Source organism: Scardinius erythrophthalmus (assembly GCF_964197995.2).
Source record: "Scardinius erythrophthalmus genome assembly, chromosome: 13".
NCBI lineage: Eukaryota > Metazoa > Chordata > Actinopteri > Cypriniformes > Leuciscidae > Scardinius > Scardinius erythrophthalmus.
Genome location: NC_138233.1, coordinates 19,936,113 through 19,951,497, shown reverse-complemented (window position 1 = coordinate 19,951,497; position 15,385 = coordinate 19,936,113). Strand labels below are relative to the sequence as shown.

The 15,385-nt window shown below is 39.7% G+C and overlaps 1 protein-coding gene across 1 annotated transcript in view; it reads right to left on the bottom strand.

Annotated features, from left to right (window-relative positions):
- The window catches only part of fgf13a (fibroblast growth factor 13a), a 125,015-nt gene extending 124,086 nt beyond the window's left edge, over positions 1–929 (bottom strand). Inside the window, exons 1-2 of the mRNA XM_081383590.1 lie at positions 881–929; positions 684–784 (exon numbers count right to left, since the gene is read on the bottom strand). The gene's annotated coding sequence lies outside the window, so the exon portion shown is untranslated. The remainder of the gene's footprint in view (positions 1–683; positions 785–880) is intronic.
- Positions 930–15,385: the final 14,456 nt, after the last annotated feature.

Below are 15,385 nucleotides of genomic sequence, written 5' to 3'. Positions count from 1 at the left end.
GAAAATAAGACTAACCCTGGCGAATGAAGCAAACGAGAGAACAAAAAGCGCGAGGGAAGGAGAGGGGCTTCCACCGAGTGTCAGTCGACGTCAGCTGTGACACAGTGGTCGCTTCGCGAGCGCTGATATAACCCGAGGAACCACCTTTTGATACTGTAACAGAGATGTTCACACATGTACCAGCCTGTTGCCAGCGTTTGCAGAAACTGGTTTTGATGTAAAACACGGAATAATGTAGTGTGAGCAACAGGATATTGAGTCAAAACCTAAATAGCACCTACACATGTAAAGGAAATAAAACCACTGATATTCATAACAATGGACGGCTTACGGTAGAACAATTGTTTGTTTGATATTTTCCAGAAAGGTAGGCTACACTTTGTAGGCTATTTCTTGTTTTTAACGATGGTAAAAATTCCAACAGTCCCCGAATTCCACTTCATTTTAGGCCAAATATTGAAACTGTAAACATTGTTAGCCTATGCACCATATTTTGAATGTGAATGTACACGTCCATGTTCATGGCTATTTAACAGGCAATAAAAATGATTTAATTAATTTGTTTTTAATCTGCGCATCTTTAGAGTTGCCAATCAAACTAAATAATGTCGAGGCGAGAATGATTTTGTACGGTCTTAAAAGTAGTCCTGACACAGTTTCTCAGATAAAAGATTATTTCTTACCTGTTTAATCGATGAAAAGATAGCTGCAAGACCGCTGAGGTAATTCAGCCACGAAGTAAAGTTCACGAACTGTAGTCTATTCCTTTGTCCACTTTTGACACCTATTGAATCACAGATGTTCGCTTTAAAATGCTGGATTTCTTTGTCCCTGCTAATTTGGAGTTGACAGAAAAACAACACCAGACTCTGTATATCACCTGACGGATTGTAGCCTACTCCTTCGCTGCACTGAGTGGAAACAGAAGGCGATGGTTTAAGGATCCATACTTGCTATTTTTAGCGACAGTTGGACGCCTTTCAACGTTTCATTGACCAGACTTTCTTAAAAGGTTTCCAGAGCTTTAAACTGACAGTACTGGTTTATCATTTGTTAAATCATAATTATTTAAGCAAATTATACAACAGACAAGGGTTATGGAAGACAATTACTTAAATAATCTGAACAATTAGTAAAGGTCCCACCTTCAGTTTGTAACTGTCTGACCTCACTGTAGCCTATCTCACAATGTCGAAAAACGTTTAATTATTTAATACAACAAATAAACAGCATACACTCCTCTCAGATGGGCAAATAAATTCTACAAAAGGGAAAATGTAAAGTTTTTAGTGGAGGAGGTGAAATAGACACATCATTTTAGTAGCTGCATTTCCAGCAGAATGAAGTTTACCTCCACAAATAATGATGCCATTTTTAGGTTGCAATCTACAAAGTCACCTTGGAGAATTCAAGAAGATAGCAGGCATAAAAAGAGGCCATCCAAGATGGGTTAAAGGGGTTTATCTGAGCACCGTGTGTATCTTCTGGGTTTGCAGTTTGTCAGGCAAGAGTTCACATCATAGCATTTGCTAACATACACAGATTCTGTCAAATCTACAATTTTTGAGTTGACAGCTAATGCTTGTTTAATTCATGTTAAAATGGTGATATGTGGTGGACAACAATGTTGACAGTTATGGGTATTATTGGAGCTAAATGCTTGAATTATTGCAGTGAGTTATTTACAAAACATTTTGTGTTGGAAGTCTCATGTTCTCACATTGTAATTATTTCTTTTCAAGTCTGTCATCATCCTGCTTATATCACCAGCATTAATGCTGAACACTATGTGCTTATTCAAATAATATAAATGCTTAGTTTTTATGTACTGAAGAACTACATTTACTGAACAGAATCACTTTACTTTGAATCATTATGTTTAAATATATTTTTTGCAGAATTTATACACTCACCTAAAGGATTATTAGGAACACCTGTTCAATTTCTCATTAATGCAATTATCTAATCAACCAATCACATGGCAGTTGCTTCAATGCATTTAGGGGTGTGGTCCTGGTCAAGACAATCTCCTGAACTCCAAACTGAATGTCAGTATGGGAAAGAAAGGTAATTTAAGCAATTTTGACCATGGCATGGTTGTTGGTGCCAGACGGGCCGGTCTGAGTATTTCACAATCTGCTCAGTTACTGGGATTTTCACGCACAACCATTTCTAGGGTTTACAAAGAATGGTGTGAAAAGGGAAAAACATCCAGTATGCGGCAGTCCTGTGGGCGAAAATGCCTTGTTGATGCTAGAGGTCAGAGGAGAATGGGCCGACTGATTCAAGCTGATAGAAGAGCAACTTTGACTGAAATAACCACTCGTTACAACCAAGGTATGCAGCAAAGCATTTGTGAAGCCGCAACACGCACAACCTTGAGGCGGATGGGCTACAACAGCAGAAGACCCCACCGGGTACCACTCATCTCCACTACAAATAGGAAAAAGAGGCTACAATTTGCACGAGCTCACCAAAATTGGACAGTTGAAGACTGGAAAAATGTTGCCTGGTCTGATGAGTCTCGATTTCTGTTGAGAGATTCAGATGGTAGAGTCAGAATTTGGCGTAAACAGAATGAGAACATGGATCCATCATGCCTTGTTACCACTGTGCAGGCTGGTGGTGGTGGTGTAATGGTGTGGGGGATGTTTTCTTGGCACACTTTAGGCCCCTTAGTGCCAACTGGGTATTGTTTAAATGCCACGGCCTACCTGAGCATTGTTTCTGACCATGTCCATCCCTTTATGACCACCATGTACCCATCCTCTGATGGCTACTTCCAGCAGGATAATGCACCATGTCACAAAGCTCGAATCATTTCAAATTGGTTTCTTGAACATGACAATGAGTTCACTGTACTAAAATGGCCCCCACAGTCACCAGATCTCAACCCAATAGAGCATCTTTGGGATGTGGTGGAACGGGAGCTTCGTGCCCTGGATGTGCATCCCACAAATCTCCATCAACTGCAAGATGCTATCCTATCAATATGGGCCAACATTTCTAAAGAATGCTTTCAGCACCTTGTTGAATCAATGCCACGTAGAATTAAGGCAGTTCTGAAGGCGAAAGGGGGTCAAACACAGTATTAGTATGGTGTTCCTAATAATCCTTGAGTGTAGGTGAGTGTACTGTAGATGTTGAATTGTGGTGTACAGTATATTATGTTGACATTTCTTTATCATGACGAGATCTATTACACAATATGTGTACTGTACAACAGTGGCATGCATACACAGTTTCTTTGCATGTACATTGTAGTAAGACAGGACTTCAATGTGGATTAATGGCCTCCTCCTTCTTTATTTATATTCATGAGAACTGAGTGATGCATAAGAAATGTCTCAGCTGAGTTTGGTTACATTAAACAGAGGTACCCATTTCCAAACGGGGAATCAATATTTGCCAATCAGAAGCAAAAGGTCATGGAGGTCAGTGTGCTCCTGATCAATAAAGAATGGGGTCACCAGCTGGAAGACTTGATTAAAACGTCTGTCTGAAAAATTATCTCACTATTCTGCTACTGGCTTGTCAGTTAAGAGTAATTTAGAAGCCCAATATTATCACTAAAAAAAGTGTCAAAATTTGCATTTTTGATTCATTTTTGATTCATTTTTGATGGCATTTTGATTTTCCACCCCTATTATATAAATTACAACATCATGCATTAAATCAACAGACCACTTATTTAATCTTGGTGTGTTGTCCTAAATGATTTGTTAGGGCCATATTGATTACCGACTAATATAGGTCTTTTAATTACCATCCCATACTGATGTCTAGAGAGCAGGGTATATTAGATATTGTTAAATTAAAATTAAACATTAATAATGGTAAATTAGATATTGCACATAAAACAGCAGACTTGTCATACTTCACAGAATATTTACTCTGAACAGAATTTGTTCAAATGAAAAAAATGAAATCCAGAACTGGAAAACTGTGTTGTGTTGTATAGTTTTAGGAAAGATACCTGCCCTTGTTTCAGTCTTGTTTCAGTTCCTCTACCAATTTCCCTAAACGGTAATAGCAGCTCAATCCTAACTGTCAGTCAAACATCCCCCAGTATGATTGTGTCAAAATATGATACATTAAGTCTTTACATGCTTTTAGCTCCGATGTGACTCTCCCACACTGTCCATTGTGCCACTCAGTCGTCACTCAATCAACCTTGTAAAAATAACAGTAGTAATGATTAAGGACTAAGTCAGGGGTGTTGTTTTCCAGAGGTGTCCTTGAAATGCTTTTGAATGGTTGAAGACTGATGAATGGTTAGATTGATGGTATTATGTGGGCAACAATTATCCAAATGTTCATGAAGAAAAGCTCAGCTGTGAACGCTCAGTTATGGGCTGACATAAATGGCAGCTTTTACACAGCAAGCACACTTCAAAGTGACTTTGGAGAACACAAGAATAACTTTTGTAGAAGTTTTTAGCTTTCAAAGAAGTCATACACACTTTTCTGTCTTATTTAATCTGAGTGTTTATAAGTTTACTGCTTTAAATAAAGTCTATGAACATCTGAGCTCAAATCAACAAGCTTTTTTTTACAAACCAAATGTTGGATGAGAAAATATGTCATTTGAAAAGTGTTAGCTTTGAGAAGTTATATGGGGTTATTCCTAAAATAATTTTCTGGGACAAAGGAAAGTGTTTTAAGAGCAAGTGATTTATGGACTACTGTTATGCTGAGGTAAAAGGGCTTATTTTGTAAATAGTGCTGTGGGCGAGGCTGATAAGGCAGTAATTAACTTACAGTTATGATCAATATTCTGCTACTACAGTAAGACATCATACCTAGAGCAAACACACCAGAAGGTTATATGGCTGACTTTGCAGTATAGATAATTGTCCACCACCCACAAAGGTATTAAATACACAAGAGAGGATATCTCTAATTTCCACTGTCTTTGCTGCATCAGCACTTCTTCCAGTACTGTATAGTGCACATATGCTAGCAATGGCAGGTCCTATTGGGGTTAGGCAACTGTAACAATTGAGGTCAAAGGCCTTGACCTGACACCACAATTCTGTCATCCCCTCTGTCTAAAATTGGCACAGTAGACCCCATTGGGTTTATGGCTGAAAGTGTCATTACTCATAAAGGCCCTGATATACTCACAGCAAAGGTCTTTTTCGTTCTTCGTTTAAGTGTAAAAAGAAGTTTGAAATACCTTTGGAGCCCCAGAGTGCACCTACCTATTACGTAATCGCCATGGACCAAGGGTAGTTCCAAAGTGTTTACCAGCTGAAGCGAACTTTTCCAGAAAGTTTCTTGAAGTATATTACGGCCTTAAACCTTTGGAGATCTACTGCTTTCTGGCAGTGATCAACCCTTGGTATATGCATATTTACCATAACATCTTTTTATCTTACATTGCTGTTATCCAAAAGGTGTAAAAAGGTGGAGAAAGATGTAAGAAAACCTTGTTTCTGCAACAACTTTCAGCATGTTTCCTACAACAATGTCTGACGTTTACGTTTTAGGAGTCGTGAGACAGTCACATAAACCACACGAAAAGTGATTTCAAACCACACAACCACACACAAACCACGTATTTCATGTGATTCGCACTTGCTAAATCTGATCGGATTTCAATCAGATATGCACAAAAATCAGATTTGGGCTGTGTCTGAATAGCTTTAAGAGATAAAGAAAGGCCAGGGCAGAAACACTTTTTTTTCTGTCAATTAGTTAACCTGAGCTTGACACATGAAATATCCCCTGGCATGTCTCCCTACCTTTCTCTATCTCCCTCTTGTCTCTTCCTCTGTACTCCTCCATCTCCGCTGCAGAGTTCTGTTTAACCTTCCATGGGTAAACATTAGGCTTTATTGTAGGCCTGTCCTGGAGGGTTTGGAGCTCTGGCCTGACCGATCCCCAGAAAACTTGTCCAAACAGCAGAGGGCTGGAAAAACACACTCGGAAATAAACTAGAGGAAGAAAAAGATTCTGTGATATTTTGTTAGGCACAATGTGAACTTTTCTTCATGATAATGAATGAACAAAGTATGCGCGATTGTCTTGTTTTGGCATTTGATGAATCCCGGAGGTCTGAGAACATTCTTAAATTTTAACAGCTTAGCAGAATATCATATTGTGAGAAATGTGTCAAATGTGGGGAGGAGATTTTACGTGTAATGTGGAAAGAACATTATCTGCCCATGCACTGCAATCCAAAGATTAGTCCTGCATTTTAAAATGTTTGGAAACTTGTGAATTGGGTCATCATAGAATTACATGGGAGCCATGACACTGATTTTAGGCATTTGTGCTTCCACTTTAATCACTAGTTGCTGATTGTGGAGGTGGGATAATCGTAGTGTAATGCCAATGACCCCCCATAAATTAATTTAGACAGGGTCGACAAATTAACTGTGAGAATTAATTAGAAGGAAATAATAGAGTCCCAAAAAAAAGTTTTAGTGATACATTTTTAAAAGTACATCCATACTTATATCTTATCTTATCTTATCTTATCTTATCTTATCTTATATCCCTTCCAATATTCCAATATGATGAAGCACTGCTAGTCTGTAGATTGAGAAAGAGAGAGAGAGAGAGAGAGAGAGAGAGAGAGAGAGAGAGAGAGAGAGAGAGAGAGAGAGAGAGAGAGAGAGAGAGAGAGACAAAGTCAAAAGAAATGTGTTTACGGTTTTGAGCACACATGAAGTGGCTATTTCTTTTCATCCTCCTACTAAATATCAAGCAGATTGTTTAAATGTCAGATGCTTAGATTGGGCCGAGCTGGAGTGGTGCACTGGGGCCGTGGGTGTGAAGCATTACCCTTTCAGACTCACAGAAAGACTGTGCTAATTAACAGAGGTGCACTCGAACAAATACCAGATTAATGTCAATGGCCACGTCCAGGAGACTATATAAGGCATGGGCAGATTCTTCAAACCTGCCGTTGTTCCATTTATAACTGCAGTACTGCACCCACAGGAAGGGAGGAAGGGACTTACGTTATACTTTATACTTTATAGGGAGTTACTTAAAGGTGGTATCAGTGATTTCAGGCCCAAAAATATTTTTATCACATTCATCTAATCTTTCCTAACGATCCGCTAGCTGCCCGCCCCATAAGCATGCCGTCAAAAAAATGCGTCTCTGTAGGCAGCGTAGGCTCTGAGATCTGCACACAAAAACAAATGGTTTAGCCAAACACTCAAAATCAAAACAAATAGTGTTCCAGCCAATCACCAAGAAAATGCTTAGTTTTTCAAGACGCGTTTTTTGACGGCATGCTTATGGGGCGGGCAGCTAGCGGATCGTTAGGAAAGATTAGATGAATGTGATAAAAATATTTTTGGGCCTGAAATCACTGATACCACCTTTAACTCACAAAGGAAGTCGGGAGTGTCCCTAGACTCACCTTTAGAAAATAAATGGGATGCTTACATGTCTAGCATTAGCGATTATACAATAGTTTATTAGTCACAATCCAAATTGATTAAACACACTGAAACATCACTAACATGATTAAATATCTAATAAGGGGACAGATACTCTATTTCCCCCCACATTTTGTCATATGAACAACCAGTGCTACTGTACCTTAATATATTAGGTTGTACCTGATTCTCAGGTCAAAGAATATAAGTGAGATGTGGGCTAGGCCACTTTTTAGGCCATTGATATAAAAATATAAAAATTTTGTTTATTAATTTTAAATTAGATTTTTTAAAAATGGTGTCAAATTGCATCATTTAAAACATTATTCTTAAATTATGTAAATTGATATTTGAAATATTATATTATAATTTGAAAATGTTGAAATTTAAAAAGTTGTATAAGTTTTAAAATTGAATAAGTAATAAGTTCAAAACATTAATGAATACAACAATAGTATATAAACAACACTAAAATAACACTGATAACAACAGGGGTTAAATAATTTATTAAATATATTTATTTTACAATACCTGATTTTTTTTTTTATAATCCTGAGATTACTTCCTCTAAGTGGATAGAGGGTTAGTTAAGAAGCAGAAATCAATACTTGTAGCCCAGTGCATGACCCAAAGGAGGGCAGAGTTCTGTAAGTGATTCTTCAATAAAATGATATATCATTTGTATAAATAATAGCTTTGGTTCATTATGCCACTATGATTGAAAACACACCCACACACGCTCCCCTGTAGCAGGGTAAACACACGGTGTGGAGTGACTGATGTCCGTATAGCGCTCTCAGAGAGGGAGGAAAAAAGTAAGGACTTAGATGATGAGTCAATGCTAATCCAGAGATTGTGGTGCGTGCGTGATGTGAAGGTTATTCTCAGACAGTCTGCTATTCTTAGGCTGTCTGCATTCGTCTAAGATGGTGCAAAGTTTATTTTTCTCTCTTTCTTCCAAAAACATACAAAGCAAAGTGAAGTAATTACAACCTTTCTCAGTCTTCACTGTGCTGTTTCCTGTTGGCGTGATGTTTCTCTGTTCTCACTGTTCACTGTGATGTTCACTGCTATATCTGTGGTCTGGCCTGCTGCCTCGCCGTCTCTGGAGAATAATCAATCTCACTAAAGGAAGAAATTCATGTGAAACTCAACCTCAGTTTGCGTTTTTTAAGTAAACATATACCATCTAAAACAACTTCAATATGCAATAGACTTACTCTACACATTACAAGTACTAAATGTGCATGATACTAAATGGACACATATACAATCACCTAAAGGATTATTAGGAACACCATACTAATACTGTGTTTGACCCCCTTTCACCTTCAGAACTGCCTTAATTCTACTTGGCATTGATTCAACAAGGTGCTGAAAGCATTCTTTAGAAATGTTGGCCCATATTGATAGGATAGCATCTTGCAGTTGATGGAGATTTGTAGGATGCACATCCAGGGCACGAAGCTCCCGTTCCACCACATCCCAAAGATGCTCTATTGGGTTGAGATCTGGTGACTGTGGGGGCCATTTTAGTACAGTGAACTCATTGTCATGTTCAAGAAACCAATTTGAAATGATCCGAGCTTTGTGACATGGTGCATTATCCTGCTGGAAGTAGCCATCAGAGGATGGGTACATGGTGGTCATAAAGGGATGGACATGGTCAGAAACAATGCTCAGGTAGGCCGTGGCATTTAAACGATGCCCAATTGGCACTAAGGGGCCTAAAGTGTGCCAAGAAAACATCCCCCACACCATTACACCACCACCACCAGCCTGCACAGTGGTAACAAGACATGATGGATCCATGTTCTCATTCTGTTTACGCCAAATTCTTACTCTACCATCTGAATGTCTCAACAGAAATCGAGACTCATCAGACCAGGCAACATTTTTCCAGTCTTCAACTGTCCAATTTTGGTGAGCTTGTGCAAATTGTAGCCTCTTTTTCCTATTTGTAGTGGAGATGGGTGGTACCCGGTGGGGTCTTCTGCTGTTGTAGCCCATCCGCCTCAAGGTTGTGCGTGTTGTGGCTTCACAAATGCTTTGCTGCATACCTCGGTTGTAACGAGTGGTTATTTCAGTCAAAGTTGCTCTTCTATCAGCTTGAATCAGTCGGCCCATTCTCCTCTGACCTCTAGCATCAACAAGGCATTTTCGCCCACAGGACTGCCGCATGCTGGATGTTTTTCCCTTTTCACACCATTCTTTGTAAACCCTAGAAATGGTTGTGCGTGAAAATCCCAGTAACTGAGCAGATTGTGAAATACTCAGACCGGCCCGTCTGGCACCAACAACCATGCCACGCTCAAAATTGCTTAAATCACCTTTCTTTCCCATTCTGACATTCAGTTTGGAGTTCAGGAGATTGTCTTGACCAGGACCACACCCCTAAATGCATTGAAGCAACTGCCATGTGATTGGTTGATTAGATAATTGCATTAATGAGAAATTGAACATCAATTGCACTGAACAGGCGTCACATTTTTATTATCTTCTGCAGTGGGCTGATCCTTCGCAGTGGCCTCTAATCTAATTGGAGATGGCACCAATTCCCAGCAGCACAGGGCAGACAGATTCACATCACTGCTGGAATCAATGGTGCTGTGTCCAGTTCCCACATGCTCCACATAACAACACCAACCTGCCCTGCTTTAATCTACATTACACAGTCTCAGTAGATTTACATTTGGCAGTAGATTTACATTTGGCAGACGCTTTTATCCAAAGCGACTTACATTTTTCCAGTCTTCAACTGTCCAATTTTGGTGAGCTTGTGCAAATTGTAGCCTCTTTTTCCTATTTGTAGTGGAGATGGGTGGTACCCGGTGGGGTCTTCTGCTGTTGTAGCCCATCCGCCTCAAGGTTGTGCGTGTTGTGGCTTCACAAATGCTTTGCTGCATACCTCGGTTGTAATGAGTGGTTATTTCAGTCAAAGTTGCTCTTCTATCAGCTTGAATCAGTCGGCCCATTCTCCTCTGACCTCTAGCATCAACAAGGCATTTTCGCCCACAGGACTGCCGCATACTGGATGTTTTTCCCTTTTCACACCATTCTTTGTAAACCCTAGAAATGGTTGTGCGTGAAAATCCCAGTAACTGAGCAGATTGTGAAATACTCAGACCGGCCCGTCTGGCACCAACAAACATGCCACGCTCAAAATTGCTTAAATCACCTTTCTTTCCCATTCTGACATTCAGTTTGGAGTTCAGGAGATTGTCTTGACCAGGACCACACCCCTAAATGCATTGAAGCAACTGCCATGTGATTGGTTGATTAGATAATTGCATTAATGAGAAATTGAACAGGTGTTCCTAATAATCCTTTAGGTGAGTGTAGTATAATGCAATAAATAAGTACCTTTGTGCCAAGCTTATTAAAGGAATAATTCTCCAAAAACAATTATTGTCATCATTTACTCACCCTCATGTTGTTTCAAATCTGTGGAACACAAAAGATGTTAGGAAGGATATTCACACTGCTCTTTTCCTTACAAATGAAAGCAGGGCATGTCAAGCTCTAAAAATGACAGGGAAAAAAAACTACTTCAATAAAGTAGCATAGAAATTATCTGTATATTTATTAGGGCTGTGTATTGGCAAGAATCTGGCGATACGATACGTATCACGATACATGGGTCACGATTCAATATATTGCAATATATTTCGATACTGTGCATAAGGCCATATATTGGGATTTTTTTTAAGTAAAATATATTAAAAATATTTTAAAAAAGACATGATGTGCATAAAAGTCAACTTTAGTCAACTTTTGTTTACTTTAGGTAAACAATTCAGTACACAGAAAATCAAACTGCCAGTTTGGGATTGTGGTTCACAGGTTCTTGGTGAGCAAATTTGTATGCTCAAGTAGGCCATAATAAAAGAAAATAGGTGCATAGCCCCTGTCACAATACAAAACAACAACGTGAACTGGACGAAAATGAATGAATGTGGATGAAAGTGAACAAAATGAATGTGTCATATATTGAAAACAAGTTTTATGTGATAAAAGATTTTAAAAGAACTGGACGCGCGAATGAGGCGAACCGCGCCGCACTAAACGCCTCGTGCCGCAGGACCTCCAGACGCGCGTAAACGCGTGCATTGGCTTAACATTGAAATCACTCGCGCCAGATGCTCTCTTCGCGTTTGGTGTGAACGATGCACGCGATTACATTTAGAAATAGACAAGCTTTGTTTCCAAATGCACCAAGCAAATATATCCTTTCAACTGTATAAACTTTTATAAAACCAGACCAATAGGCTATAATCACAATAAACACATCCAAAATGAAATATTCAACATATATATAACAACTGCAAAACGTCTAATTTGTAAACGAAATGATTTACGCACTAAATCCATCATAAACTCCGGCACAATTTGCATATGTTTAAACTCTCAAGACAGACGTCACATCCCGAACCTCACAGCAATTGGCTGCCGACTGCGTTTTTCGCTTGATATTTGTATAAAGGAACTGCCCAACTTTTTGACGCTCTCGGTCGCTCTGCAACGCTTTCTCCGGTCCGCTGTCAATCCAAAAAAGGCCAGTGGAAACGCACCGTTAAAGGCGAGCCTGGCGAGGACACTAGTGGTGCGTCTCAGCATAGCTATCTAGTGGTAGGGATTTAAACAACATAAACGTGAACCACTGTCTTACGGTCTTACCATGAATATTTTTGGACGTAAAAAAAAAATAAAAAAAAATCGATATTGCGTTTTTGAAAATCGATACAGTATTGCAAAATAAAATATCGCGATACTCAAGTGTATCGATTTTTTCTTACACCCCTAATATTTATTCATTTACCAGATGCTTTTATCCAAAGCAACTTTAAATGAGGAACATTAAATGTACTTCCCAGCAATAGTCATCAACAGTATATCAGAAAGCGAGATATACAAAGTTATGTCATGAAACTCTAGATGGAGCAGATAATAGGTCCTTAACTCAACCTGCTCTCTATTACATCCTTCTCTATAGGGCAAAGCTGAATGGAGATTGTGTGCTCAACCTTCAAATACTTGGTTAGCATTTGCTGTAGCAGTGCAGCGCGCTTTCAGAAACCCTCCAACTTCCCCATAGCTTTATGTCTAACATCTCCTTTTGTGTTCAACAATAGAAACTAGGTTTGAAACAACACGAGGGTGAGAAAATAATGAAGAAACCATTCCTTTAATAACGTAGTGTGGATCATGGGAACATGAAGCATCTGAAAACTTTGCAGTCTAGAACCTGTTATCATTTCCTGATACAGTTAACATTGCAAAATTCGCAGCCCTTTATCTCTCTCTCTTCATCCCTTCTAACTGCACTTTATGATACACCCAGTCTGGTGCTTTTCGAGGCCAAAAATAAGCTTGTACAAATGGCTTGGGGACTCTAATGAGCTACGCTGGCCTCAGAGTTCACAAGTCCTGGGACCTCTGCGATCTGCTTACCTCCCCAGAGAGAAGATGCTCTCCATAATCAATTGCACTGAACAGGCGTCACATTTTTATTATCTTCTGCAGTGGGCTGATCCTTCGCAGTGGCCTCTAATCTAACTGGAGATGGCACCAATTCCCAGCAGCACAGGGCAGACAGATGCACATCACTGCTGGAATCAATGGTGCTGTGTCCAGTTCCCACATGCTCCACATAACAACACCAACCTGCCCTGCTTTAATCTACATTACACAGTCTCAGTAGATTTACATTTGGCAGTAGATTTACATTTGGCAGACGCTTTTATCCAAAGCGACTTACATTGCATTTCAATTCAAGGTACACATTTTACATTCTTATCAGTTCTTGCTTTCCCTGGGAATCAAACCCATGACCTCGGCATTGTAAGAGCCAATGCTCTACTGTTCTAGTCTCAGCACCTGCTTGGTATCATGTAAAGCTAAACGTATCCCATCATGCATCACGTTCAGAAACTCATGTGCCCTGAAATTGTGAGATTTAGAGTAAAACTTTACAGTATTAGATAGGCTATTACATATCATTTGTTAGCAAAACATTAAGTGTTGCATATTTTATTGGTGCAGAGATGATTATGTGTTTTTGTAAATGTTTACAACTGCTTTTTATCATTTAATTAGAAGCATCACAATTAAATTGTTACATAGGGACTACTGAACAGATCTTTAGAAGATCTTTTAGTTTATTTTAAATGGCAAAGTATTGAAAATAAAAATACGCAAATAAAGCTTGACATGCATTTACACAACACTATGGCTGCATCCGAAATCGCATACTTCTATAGTAAATAATAGGCAAAAAACAGTATGTGACAAAAGAATGTCCGAATTCACAGTGCTCATAAAAGAGTAGGCAAAAACTGCCCGGATGATAGCCTGGCAAGCCAAACCTACATCAAGATGTTAGGTCTGGAAACTCACCATTGGCACGGCTCAATCCGAGGGGCGGGATAAACGGTTGTCTTTCAAATTCCCTCTGCACGCAACAGGACAGCGCTTCAACCATAGATATCATATAAAGGCTAGATGTCTTAAGGCGGAGTCACTTCCGGCATCACCGGCGGCCATCTTACCACAGGGCTCTGTGAATTAAGGTGAGTGAGCAGCACGCACACAAATCCTCTTATCTCGCTGAAATCTGGACGGATTTACAAACGGTTTGGTTTCTTACAAACGTTATTAACGTGGCTATAATTCTGAATGCTTAAACATTTTGAACATAATTATTCATATGTATGCAATATAATAGCTACATCTCTGACGTTTATAACAAACCAAACCGTTTGAAAATCGGTAGAAAATTGAGCAAGTTATGGTTATTTAAAAGTACATGCACCATGTTATGAGTGAGCGAGCACCCTGTGGTAAGATGGCCGCCGTGTGCGGATGTCGAGCTCCATTGGCCAGCAGCGCGGACGAGACATCTAGCCTTTATATGATATCTATGGCTTCAACCAACCAGAGCATTTTCCCAACAGCGGAGCTAGTAGATTAAACTTTTGCCGTATCTGGTCAGCAAAACTACAAATACATATTTTTTAAGAATGACTTAAGTGCTGTTCTTTGTTCTTTTCTCAAAGAAAAGCTTAACTCCAAGTCCTCCAGAGTTGCAGCCAAAGCCGATTTGAAAGACCGCTGTTCGCCAGCAGCAGCCATTCTTTGTTTTCAAGTAGCAGGGAATTCACACGGAACCGTCACAACTCTGTCGTCATTATGTTAAGCCTGCCCACCGACTCTATACACGATTTGATTGGCCTGACTAGAGTTTGTTTTTTCCAGCTCGAAAGTCAACGGAGAGTTGCTAGACTACACTGGCTGCAAAATAAATTTTGATGCTGCTAGGGTGCGTCTAGATTTCTAGGCTACCCGGATGACATAATTCACCCGGGAATACTCTTAAGTGTACATACGATCAAGGGGGTAATCTTTCAGCCGGAAACTGAAGCTTCCCCGGGGGCCGCCATTGATTAGCAGGCCATCACCTGCTGTTAGCATTCCATTGACTCCCAATCATTTTGGTGTCACTTTGACAGCAAATAACTTCACATCTGAGGCGTTTAAAGGCCTTTAAAGACTCCAAAATGTATAAAAGGCTCCATTACCTTGTATCTTATGTTATGGCCCCGTAGAAGCAGTTTTTGTAAAAATAGGCTAAAGATTGCATCATAACCACGCGACTCTCTGTCGCACAGTAGAGAAATTACCGTATGGACAGGAGGAGAAGCTCGCGGACAATCGTGGGGACGTGGAGGCAAAAAGACAAAATAATTAATCAGAATACTTAGCAAAAGTTGCTCCTGCTCATGGACACCTCCTACTCACAATCTCCGCTTCTGCAAGTTTCAGAAGGGAATGATTCAGATTTCTCATGGCACAGCTGCTAGAAGACAGACAGGTTGCTCACGTCACATCTACGTCGTCAAGCTCAGTTTGAGTCCGCAGTACACTCAGCCATCAGGAAGTGAGAGCTTCAAATTGACTTCACTTTTCTCCATTGAATCCATTGGGGT